Genomic DNA, 12582 nt, shown 5'->3' on the forward strand with positions numbered 1-12582 from the left:
GCTACCCACTCCAGTATTCTTGGGCTTCCCTGGTGGCTCAGCTGGTAAAGAATCCGTCTGCAGTGCGGGAGACCTGGGTGCAATCCCTGGGTTGGGAAGATTCCTGGAGAAGGGAAAGGCTACCCACTCCAGTATTCTGGCATGGAGAATTCCATAGACTGTAAAATCCAATGTGGTCACAAAGAGTTGGACAGGACCGAGCGACTTTCACTTTCACTTTGGTGTCCTCGAGAGAGGGAAGACTAACCAAGACTAACCTTGAGGGACCCTGAGCATGAGATTCACATTCCCCCTTCCCTGGCAGGACCTGGCACATCTCAGCACCTGCCTCAGAATGACAGCTGAATGAACCAGCTGCTGTCCCAACACTGAATTCTGGTTAATTCTTTACAGGTTTACCTCAGTGAATGCAGCCTTAAATATGCTGAAAATTTGGCCCAGAATGGCCCTAAGAACTTGTTCAAATTGTTCTGAACTTGTTCAGTTTTTCAAACTGACAATTTGTCCTTCAAATTTCATTTTCTTTGTCCAGTGATCTTAGGTACTTTATTTACTTCATTTCTGATAACGTTAATTAGCTTAACACTGCTCATTTAAGTACTAAAATAGCACAAACGTGTATGTAGAAAACAAAGAATAAACCTTCACCCCTACCAAAAGTAACTGCTGTTGAGCGGCTCTAGACTTTTGAACCATGTTTTCTGTCTCTCTCTCTATGTATGTATGTCTTCTGTGTGTATGTTTTCTGTCTCTCTATATGTATGTATGTCTTCTGTGTGTATGTGTGTGTGTTTTCCACCTGCTGCCTGTACTGACCACCCCCCCCGCCCCAACCCCCATGGATGGAATATTGTGGGCATTTTCCCCTGTGATTCATTTTTTAATGTTCAAGTGAAGTAAGTGAAGTTGCTCAGTCGTGTCCGACTCCTCGCGACCCCATGGACTGTAGCCTACCAGCCTCCTCCGTCCATGGGATTTTCCAGGCAAGAATACTGGAGTGGGGTGCCCTTTCCTTCTCCAGGGGACCATCCCAACCCAGGGATTGAACCCTGGTCTCCCTCATTGCAAACAGACGTCTGAGCCACCACAAAACTTTGGGTTCCTTTCTCTATTGTAAAAAAGATGAGAGTGATAACTTTAAAAGACCCAAATAATGTCTTTTACTCCTTGTTAATTGAGTTTGAATTGAAATAAGTGTGTGGCTTTATTTGCAAGTAAATCCTTAGAATTCTAGGTGTTGGGCTCTGTCTCTCCAGTCTGTTGTATATAATGCAAGTCTGACTTTATGATGTGATTTCTTGCAGAGCCTTGAAGGAAGCAAGAACTGTGAGTGCAGTAATCATTAAGAGAGTGTATAGTCCTCTGGGTGTTTGTCCACTCTTTGGCTGCTTAGTCAGATGGAGTGTTTTCTTAAGTGCTGCTGAAATGCACAACTTGGTTTTTATTTTGAAATCTCTCCTTCTGTCTTCTCTGCCTCTTCCATTACTTTGATTACCTTGATGGGACATTCTGGCTGTGAAGCCTTACCCTTTTTATTTCCATAGCCTATGGAAGCCAGTATGAAGGGTAACTGTAGGTGAACAGGTAATTTTATCTGCATGGCTTAGCAATCACCCATCAAGATGAAACACGTGTCAACAAAGGTCCTCTAGACTTAGGAAGCTGAAGGAAGGTAACTTTATCTGGTGGCATTCTTAGTGGAAACCCGGGTGAAAAATTTAGGAACTTTGACTTACTGGAGGCAGAGCATGAGCAAGGAGAGACAAAATGAGAAGAGGATGGAGAGGGGAAAGAGAGAGAGAGAATGTGTGGATGTGTATTTGGGGAAGAGACGAATCCAGAGCTACAGAGTAAATAAGAAATATGGGGACTTTCCTGGAGGTCCACTGGTTGAGACTTTGCCTTCCAGTGCAGGGAGTGGGGTTGATCCCTGTTTGGGCAGTTAGGATCCCACATGCCTCAGGACCAAGGAATGAAACCATAAAACAAGCAATATTGTAACAGATGCAATAGAGACTTTGAAAATGGTGCACATCAAAATAATTTGTTTTTTCTTAATTTATTCGTCTGCACTGGGTTTTAGTACTGGTCTGCAGGATATTCAGTCTTCCTTGAGGCGTGTAGGGTCTAATTCCCTGACCAGGGATCGAACCCAGGTGTTAGCCACTGAACCTGCAGGGAAGTTCCTAAAAAAATCTTTAAAAGGAAAAAAAAAAAAGAGTTATGAATTAAGGAAGTCTTCAAAGTTGAATTACAGGATCTTTGTTCTGAGACGGTGGCTCCTGGGGAATAGGACATGAGCTTACCAGTCACTTCATTATGAAGCTATTGGGGTTGCTTGGTTGATGGAGTTAGATGACAGGTTCCTTCTCCCTGCCCTTCTTCTGTATTAGCAGCTCAGGGGGGTAAAAAAATTAAGAAATAGCTTTGTATAGAAAATTACACCCATCCAGTGACTTCCAAGATTTCTGTTGCCAGGTTTCTAAAGAGAGCTGTCCAGGATAGCAGTTTGGTCATGTCGCAGACTTCCTTTCTCCCAGACTTGTCATCAGGTCGTCAGACTGTGTCCCGTCAGCTTAGGAGTCTCCTTCCTGTGGTCTTGCTCCTTTTTCAGTTCCCGGCATTTCACTGTGCCCGAGGTAGGCAGTTGCAGTGCCCTTGGTATCGGATACCTTTCTGTCCTTTGAAGTATTATGCCGCAGTGGATAATAAAGTGCCCAGATTGCATTATAGAACAGGTTGTGGGAGCTGTACCCCCGGGGACAGGCTTGGCTTGCATCCACACCCTCCTGCAGCTCGCGGGTGGTTTTGCAGCACAGTGCTGTGAAGCAGGTTGAGCCTTATTCAGTGTCGGTCCCTATATCCAGACACTAAAGTGGCTCGTTAAAGATTAAAAGGACCGACTGCCTGGTCCTTCTGGCCCCAAGATGGAAAGATCCCTGCTGTGGCGACAGCCTGTGACTCCCAGGAGAGGCCATCTTATCCCACAGGGTTGTGCTTCCAAACGTTACAGAAAGCCTGCGGCGGCTGATGCTGTGGTGATAAGTTGGCATCTGGGTACTTGCAAGACATATGAGCTCTATAGCACCCCATGGTTTGAATTTCTGGGCAAAACGGTCTCATCAGAAAATCGAAAGCCTCTCCTTTCAACCCATGCCTTCGGGGAGGTTTTCTCCTTTGTTGTATTTGACTATTCTGTTGAGCCAAGTGAACTTTAATTTTCACAGCTGTAAAAATTCCAATAAGCTCCTTGTATTGCATCCCAGGTGTGAAAACGTCTCTGTCTAACAGGGCTGTGGGTGACAGCGAAAATCCTTAAGAGTAGTTAGGATAATTGCCTCTGGAGGCTTGAAGAAAATACCGGTCCAAAATAAATACAGTTCAGTTGTTATATAGTCTTATTAAAACAATTATTTATTTTTCGCTGTGCTGGGTCTTTGTTGCTCTGCACGGGTTTTCTCTAGTTGTGGCCAGCAGGGCCTGCTCTCTGCCCTCTCAGCATGGTCTTCTCCCAGCAGTGGCTTCTCTTGTAGAGAATGGGCTCTAGAATGTGCAGGTTCAGTAGTTGCTCTGAGGCATGTGGAATCTTCCAGAACAGGGATGGAACACCTGCATTGGCAGGCAGATTATTATCCACTGTACCACCAGGGAAGTCCAGTTGTTATATTCTTGATGGTTCTTGTGGGTGAGGGGACTAATGTCTAAGACCTGCCCTGTGAGGCTCCTGTTCAGTTTGGGGGTCTTTGGTGGGTGTGGGGGATAGGGGGAGGGAGTGGTAACAATACTACCAAGGGAAACACGCTTTATTTTACAGCGCTTAGGGAACAGCACTATGACCTGCCTCTCAAAACATGACATGGCTGTTTGTGTCAGAGTCACTTAGGAAAGGGAGATGCTTATTAAACATTCCCATTCTGGGGCCTCCTTCCACTTCTGCTAATTCAGTGTCTGAGAGACTGGATTGGGAAGTGATAACTTTTCAGTAAGCACCCCTGTTGATTCTCAAGTACCCCTAGAGTTGATTCTCAAGTATCCTAAAGTCCTCTTCATTTTCATGCTTAATTTCTGTGATTTATTAGATGATTGCTATTTGGTTGACATTCATTGTCTTTTTTGAAGAGTAGGTACTCTAATTTAAAGAAAAAAAAAAGAGGGGAGTTATGAGATTCCTAAACATCCAGGATTATAATTTGTCAGTGTCTCTAATTATCAACAAAGTAGGAAAGCCACTGGTTCCTGGAAATTTTGGTTTATCAATTTACTGTCTTCTCAATCGGTAAAAGGATGTGGGGGAAAAAATAGAAGAAGGATGTGGACATAAATAAGATTAATTTTGTTAAAAAGAGGAAATGTGCAGTATTACTTAGGATGCCAGAAATGGGGAAGCAGGTAAAAGGGGTGCGTGGAGAGGAAAGAGAAGGGGAAAAGATTCAAGTAGTTTATAAACAGTAAACAATTTAAAACTTTAAACTGGATTTTAAATTTGTTGTTCAGTTGCTCAGTCATCTCTGACTCTTTGGGACCCCATGAACTGCAGCATGCCATGCTTTCTTGTCCTTTACTATCTCCCAGAGTTTGCTCAAAGTCATGTCCGTTGAGTCCGTGATGCCATCCAACCATCCCATCTTCTGTCCTCCGCTTTTCCTCCTGCCTTCAATCTTTCCCAGCATCGGGGTCTTTTCTAATGAGTTGGCTCTTCCATCAGGTGGCCAAAGTGTTAGAGCTTCAGCGTCAGTCCTTCCAATGAATAGAGTTGATTTCCTTTAGGATTGACTGGTTTGATCTCCTTGTAGTCCAAGGGACTCTCAAGAGTCTTCTCCAACACCACGGTTCAAAAGCATCAATTCTTTGGTGATCAGCTGAGGAATATTTGAATATATGCTTGTTGTAAAAAGAGCATTCAGACATTGATAAAGCTAAAATACCTCCTTGATCTGCTCCCATTTCAGTTCCCCACCATATCTTTTTGTACATATTTGGTAACTTTTTATGGATTTGGAAGAGTACAGAATCCTAAGAAATGAGTATTTTAATTTCTTTTGACACCTGCTTGTTTAAAATGTTAAGATCTATCAGAAAAAAAAAACAAAAAACCAAAGGTGGGCTATAAATGACACTACATATTTCTGTTCACGTAAAACAATGGGGATGATGTTTGCAGAGAGTGAGTGTGTGTGTATATGTACATACACACAAATGCATACATACATGCATATATTAAATATCTCATTACTACACATCAGAAGTAAACCTATAGCGCCTTGGGTGCTGAATCACTTGTTTGAGTTTTATTTTTTTATTTATATATATACATTTTTTGCTCTGAGTTTTAAGATAGTATATTGAAAGAGCTTAAGCACAAAGCCATGACTATCTTGTTTATTTCTCACACAGTCTCATATTCCTGTTTTTTTTAAGATATATTTTTTTAATGTGGACCATTTTTAAAAAGTCTTTATTGAATTTGTTACAGTATTGCTTCTGTTTTGTTTTGTTTGCTTGACCATGAAGCATGTGGGATCTTCACTCCCTGACCAGGGATCGAACCCATGCCCTCTGCACTGGATGGCCAGGGAGGTCCCCCAGTCTCACATTCTTAGAGTTTCCATTTAACCTTATAAAATCTCAAGTGCCTGAAGCTATTAGTTCAAATGTAACGTCTTTTTAAAGCTGTCCATCTGTGATTCTCAGCCTTTTCCTGATTAAAAGAGGGAACACGGATGGAGTGTGGTTATATGTGTGTGTGTGGGGGGGGCGGGGAGAACTGTTCAGAACTGTGCAAAATCCCACGGAGGGAAAGGGTAATCTGAGACAGCCCTCCTCACCTGCTGAGCGGCGCTTGTCTTAGCAGAATTAGGAAGTTCCCATGCTTCTGTTGCTCCTCACATCGTTTACATTTATTTCCTGGGCACAGAACCATCTGGACTTTATCTTCCTCATTTAAAGTTTGCTAATAGAGAATGAGTCAGAAGGGTCTAACAATCCTCTGTCTTTGTTTCCGTATTTGTCTCTACTCTGTGTACCTTGAAAGCTGCTCCATCTTAGGATGTTTGTGACTTATCGTCAATGACAGAAATATGTTTTAAAGTGTGGTCTGTGAGATAATGGCTGTCGACCGCTGTAAAGATGCTTCTGTCATTGGAAAGACTAATTAACACATACCGTAGGAAAACTTCTTTAAACACAGCTATTTTCTGAAAAAAGGAAAACACTGAGGAGGAGGAAATAAAGGAGGGAACATTTTATAAAACCTAAAAGCCCAGCATGGTTATCCTGCTGGAATAATGTAATTAAGGGACATTGAGTTGGATAAATACCTTTTTTTTTTTTTAACTAGCTCCGTGAAAAGGAATTGAATTAAATAGCATAGTTTTTGAAACCCTAATTCTGACAATCTACATGTACAATTTAATGAATCCTAATGTTTACCAAAGGACAGACTGGATTGGCAGCTACATCCAGAGTCCGACACCTTGAGAGACCTACCTGACGGGATGAACAAGGCTAGGTGTGGTGGCTTTGAGAGTCCATGCTGAGGAATAGCTGATGTCTGTGGGAAATTTGGAGCAGGGAACAGAAGGATCTGATGTGAACTCTAGTTTCCTTCTTGTCAAGTGAACACCCGGGGAAGCAAGGACTTCATCTCTTGTTTTCTTTGTCTGGCACCGCTGCCAGTTCTCGCCTGTCAGAGCAAATTCAATAATAATTAATAGCTGTTGATGAGCCAGTTGTTCTAGAATCGATTTTTTTTTTAATAAGCTGACCAATAACTGAGACTTGCCATAAATTTAAGGATTCTTTTTTCTTTTAGAAGTGTCAATGTGATTTTCATAGCCTCCTATGGTTCCTTAAACATCTAGTAGGTGTGATGGTGGATAATTGAGCTTTAGCATAGAGAATATGTGGCAGCTGATTCAACAACAATAACAACAACAACCCTCCTGTGTATCTGCGTTAATTAGAGAACATGAGTTGTCTCCAGAATCAGAGAGGTCAAAGAAGGCCTGGTGGGGAAGGAGCCACGAGCCTGGTCGGGACTGACAAAATTCACTCTAATGATTTGACCAGCTAGCCCGGCCTGGGCACGTTCCCTCAGTCCTCTGACCCAGATGCTCCAATTTGTAAACGTGAAGTGACTTCCTTATCAGCTTCTTGGGGTAATCTGCAGAATTTCAGTAATCTTGCTGTCCAGAGCCCCGAGGCTCTCAGATGAAATTTCAGAAGGTGACTGGCCACAGGAGCTTCCCTGATGATCAGCAGCCTGGGAATAGGTCCACCGGCCTCCTGATAACCAGCTTCATATTTAAAAAAGAATCAGTGGGGCACCTCTTCTTTTCTGGATTGCAGTTGATTGCGGTTGGCTCAGGCTGAGTTGTTTGGGAAATAGAGTCTTGCCTGGCATGAGTCAGCACTGCCCTGGGTAAACCGCCTGCTCTGTTGCAATCTAGCTTACCAAAGATACGTCCCCAGGCAGCACCATTCACTGCCTGAAAGCCACTGCTGTTGGTTCCCGAGATGATCTCATCTCAACGGGCCTCCAAAAGACCTCAGCAGCGGCAGGAACCGGAGGCAGCTGGCTGTCTGCCCTGGCCATATTTTGAAATAGGCAAAATCAGGTAACCCCTGACTCTTCTCTTGAGTGTCATGAGCTAGACCGAGCTGCAGCAGAAACTGGAGTGAGTCTTAGTCTTCAGACGTGAGTCAACGCCAGATTGATTTGGTTGTCTGAAAGTCAGTCCTTGAGCTCTTCAGAGGGGATGTGAGGGGAAGTTTCATTTTGTTTGGGATGTGGTTTTGGACCTAATAAGACCGTTTTTTATATAACTTCAGAGAAATAAAAAATGTTAGGTTTACAGCTTTATCTGTCTTTTGCTCTCGTAGTCTCTGTTCTTTCTGTGTCTTGTAAGAAATAGTTTAGTCACAATAACCCATTGTTAGAGAGGGGTGGACACATTTGCTTTTCTGCTCACTGACTGTGATACTGCACTGCAGAGAACACGATCTTAGCAGGCTGTTTCCGACGTGTTATGAAGAACCTCCCCTTCTTCCCGCTCTCTGTTCAGACTGCTGCCCGATTTTCTTCCTGTTCTTCACCTCTCAATTTCATAGAGCTCCAGCCTCATCACTGGGCAGTAATCCATCTGCCCTTTCAAGTTTGCCCCTGCTCCTTGCAGTTACCCTGTAGGGTCTGTGTTCTCTTTTACTTCAGGCCTTTGTACAAGCAAGCCATCTCTGAGACACCCTGACCCAGCATACGCCGGCCAACTTGCTCTAGCCTGGACATCACTTCTGGGAAGTCTCCTCTTCCTCACCAAGACTGGATGAGTGCTCGGGAGAACCCTGTGTTTCCCTCATCACAGGATATGTTTGAGAAGCAGCACCAGTTTTGTTAGCGTTACATCCAGCGTGCTTGGCATAGGTTCGGTTCTCAGGAAGGGGAGCATGATCATGAACTGCACTGAGCTTCCTCAGCTCTGATCCTGTTAGAAGCTCTTCGTTACTTTGACTTCTGTCCCCATCCCCCTGCTTCTGTTTTCCTGAAGATTGCAAGGAAACTCCTAATTTCCAGACCCAGTGTCCTGGTCCTGATTTCAGCCTCCATCTCACTTAATCTCTGCCTACCATTTGGCACTATCGAACTGGTCTTTTTATCCCGCCCCCAGCAACCCTCTTCCTGTGGCTTTGAGGCTCCAGAGCATCCTTCCGTTGTTTATTCTCATTTTCTTTTGGTTAGTCCATAAATGTCGGCATGCTCCAGGGCTCTGTCTTGGGTTTCTTTTCCCTCTTCTCCCGCCCGCTTCCTTTAAAGACCTCAGATAGGTCCATGAATTCAGCTGTCTGTCCTCAGTGTGCCTTACCAGCCCAGTTGTGTCTCCCAAACTTCAGATCCTTACTTCCAACTTGACAAGTCTTTTTAAGAATTTTTTACTTATTTTTAATTGGGGGATAATTGCTTTACAGTATGGTGTTGGTTTCTGCCATGCACCAACATGAATCAGCCGTAGGTATACGTGCGTCCCCTCCCTCTTGGGCCTCCCTCCCATCTCCTACCCATCCCATCTCTCCAGGTTGTCGTGGGGTGCTGGCTTTGAGCTCCCTGTGTCATATAGCAAATTTCCACTTGCTGTCTAATTTTGCACATATAGGTTTCAGTGCTCTTCTCTCAGTTCGTCCTACCCTCTCCTTCCCTTCTTGTGTCCACAAATCTGTTCTATGTGTCTGCATCTCCACCGCCGCCCTGCAGATAGGTTCGTCAGTGCCATCTTTCTAGATTCCACATACATGCGTTAGTATACGATAGTTGTTTTTCTGACTTCTTTCACTGTGTATAACAGGCTCTAGGCTCATCCACCTTATTTATTAGTTACTGAGTCAAGTACATTCCTTTTTATGACTAAGTAGTACCAGCTTGACAAATCTTGACATGCTCCAGCTGGGTCGTTCAAAGCTACCAGGGTCATTCAAAAGCCATTTTAAATTCAACACGTGCAGAACAAGTCATTTTTCTCCCCTCCCCAGTATCTGTTATCTGCTCATGTTGCTGTGTGTTTGAAGTCTGTTGATTATATGCACCAGATCTTCCTCCTTCATTCTCCTTGTGCCTCACATCTCTAAATATGCTAAATCTATGGTTGCTCAACCCTTTCGATTATATCAGAGTGCTGTTTGATGTGTGTCTTTCCTTCATTCCCACTGTACTGCTTTCATTTATCAGAGGTCAAAAACTAGATATTTTGTTTAACCAGCCCTGAAGCTTAAAATTTTGCGTGTGAACACTTTGAGGCAAGGCCTGCTCTCCACCCGGCTTACACATACTCCCCGGTCTTACGCAATGAAGATGTCACGTTTTACATACTTTGCCTCTAGGGATTTGCTTTTGTACCTTCTGATTCAGAGCCTTATCAGACCTTAGGTGCTTTTGTCGTGTCACCCTGCACCTTCCTCTGCTCCAGTGCTTCTCATTTCTTGTTGCCAAAGTTGTGTTGCTGCTGCTGCTAAGTCGCTTCAGTCGTGTCTGACTCTGTGCGACCCCAGAGATGGCAGCCCACCAGGCTCCCCCATCCCTGGGATTCTCCAGGCAAGAATACTGGAGTGGGTTGCCATTGCCTTCTCCAATGCATGAAAGTGAAAAGTGAAAGTGAAGTCGCTCAGTTGTGTCCATGTGCGACCCCATGGACTGCAGCCCACCAGGCTCCTCCATTCCTGGGATTTTCCAGGCAAGAGTACTGGAGTGGGGGTGCCATCGCCTTCTATGAAAGTTGTGTTACTAAAGGCCAAATCTAATCTTTTTACCGTCAGGATGTCAGAGTGGCGTTGGGTCCCTGTTTCCTCCTTAGCTGGAGAGGTAAAATCCTTTACAGTTTGACCATACCCTACCTGTTACTCTTGCTTGTTCTGTTTTTAATGTTTAAATTTTATTTACTTTTCCTTTTTTTACTTTTTGGCTGTACTCTGTAGCATGTGGAATTTTAGTTCCCCAACCAGGGATTGACCAATACCCTCTGCATTAGAAGGCAGAGTCTTTCTTAACCACTGGACCACCAGGGAAGTCTCAACTCTTACTTGTTTTATCTTCCTCCCTCTCCTTTCTTCAACCTCACTGACCTTTCCATTTTTCCAGTCCCTGATTATACCACGTCCTTTTAGGACAGTGCCTTTTTCTAGGGGGTCCTTCCTTCTCTGACAGGCAAAGTTAGTCATCCCCTAGGAGACCTAGGTCATATGTTACACCTTCCCTGACTTCCTCTGGTAGAGTTTTTCCTTATTTGAACTTCTGCAGCAAAGCCTGTCTCTTCTGCTGGATTGTTGAATTCCTTCACTGAACCTGGTCCTTGGCCTAAAGCTCAGCACCGTCAGACAGTGGCTGAAGGTCAAACCACTAGCCTAAACATCTTTATTAGACTTGGCAGTATTAGAAAACCCATAAGCTCTCTAGTTAGAAAGTGTGGTTTTGGTTCCTGTTTAATGAACTTGAGCCCATAGTGCTAGTTCCGTATATGTCACCTGGAACCCTCAGGTAACCATCCAAAATTAATTTGAAGATTGATAGGACTTCCTGAAACCTAGTTCTAGATCATCACCTAAGTAATACAGTACCTTACAGAATTATTCCCTTGTGTCATTTTATTTGATACCTATAAGACCCTGTGTTGGGTAGGCTTTATTATGCCTATTTTATCGGTGATTGTAAAGCTACTTCTGACATTGAAGCATACATTCATGTAAGATTCAGAGGGAAAACATGTTTTTACACTGCTGTAAGCACCTGGCTTCTCTCTTTGTAGTTAAATATACCTTGTTGTGTTCTATAGAAAAGGTGGTGGTTGTTTAGTTGCTAAGTCATGTCCATACATGTGGCTCCAGGGACTGTAGCCTGCCAGGCCCCTCTGTCCTTGGGATTTCCCAGGCAAGAATACTGGAGTGGGTTGCTATTTCCTTCTCCAGGGGATCTTCCTGACCCAGGGATTGAACCCGTCTCCTGTATTGGCAGGTGTCTTCTTTACCACTGCACCACCAAGAAAGCCCGGACAGAAAGGTGCCTTTGCTCAGTAAGTGAGTGCTAAAGGTCTTATCCTTCTGTAAGGTCACTTTATCTTCAGGGCGGATGGAGGAGGTGCCTAGAGCCTGCTTGGCCTTGAAGAGGCCTGGACCGTGGTCGGAGACCTTGCTCGAAAGGAATGGTACTCCCACTCCAGCCTCAAGCTTTTCTGTTGTGCTTCAAATATCTAGAAGTTATTAAAATCTACTCAATAGTGGAGTGTCAGACCAGGTTGAGGAATGAAGGGACTCATCACAAAATGGGATAAGCTGAGTGTTAAGAACAGAAGGAGTTTCACCTTAATTCCAGTAAATGATTATGTTTATTCACAACTTTTGGGGGACTAACATGCCATATGTGGGACTGTGGAATTTGATTATAAAAAGAGGAACCATCAGGGACATAACCTCTGGTCTACACTGGCATGTGGGATCCAATTTTGGTCCTCCCATACTTAAGAATAAAAATAATTAAAAAGTTTTTTAAAAAGTCCTTATTGTTATATGTTAAAAAAAAAAAAAAGATTTTAGCTTAGAGAAGCAAGAGCTGAGGGGTGGCTGATTACCATCTTCAAGTATAAGAATAGTTTTTGCCGGGAGGATTTTGATTAATTGGTCTTCTTGTACTTCAAAGATTTCAGAGGAAATGGGCTTCAGTTGAAGGAGGAGTGATTTTTAATGAATATGAGAAAGAGTTTCTTGATCATCAAAGTTGGGAAACCTTTGAATGACTGCTGAAAGAGCGTTGAATTTCTGACTGTCAGTTATCCATGACTGTGTAACAGAGCGTCCTAAAACTTTTGGTGGCTTCAGGTGACATTTTGTTTGTGATTCGGTGTGTTAGTAATTCAGAGGAGGAGGACATACCACTTTGCTCCATTGATGTTGATTAGATTGGAGGATCCAAGATGACTTCACTCATGTCTGGGCCTTGGTGCTGTTGGCTGGGACATTTTGGTTGTCCTCCGTGAGGTCCCTGTCTCTCACGGCCTCTCATCGTTCATTAATCCAGGCTGGGCAGCTTTTTCATGTGCTGTTGGGCTT

At 43.7% G+C, this 12582-nt stretch overlaps 1 protein-coding gene across 9 annotated transcripts in view; it reads left to right on the top strand.

Moving 5' to 3' along the window:
* Nucleotides 1-12582, top strand: part of RFFL (ring finger and FYVE like domain containing E3 ubiquitin protein ligase) — a 75317-nt gene that overhangs the window by 13658 nt on the left and 49077 nt on the right. For 2 of the 9 annotated variants that reach the window (XM_069602851.1, XM_069602844.1), the window contains exon 1: nucleotides 7476-7616. The exons of 5 other annotated variants lie outside the window; for them this stretch is intronic. The gene's annotated coding sequence lies outside the window, so the exon portion shown is untranslated. Of the gene's footprint in view, nucleotides 1-7446; nucleotides 7617-8209; nucleotides 8420-12582 lie in introns of those variants that run through there. 2 more of the 9 variants (XM_069602852.1, XM_069602849.1) reach the window with 2 other exon arrangements.

This window comes from Ovis canadensis, chromosome 11 (assembly GCF_042477335.2).
Source record: "Ovis canadensis isolate MfBH-ARS-UI-01 breed Bighorn chromosome 11, ARS-UI_OviCan_v2, whole genome shotgun sequence".
NCBI lineage: Eukaryota > Metazoa > Chordata > Mammalia > Artiodactyla > Bovidae > Ovis > Ovis canadensis.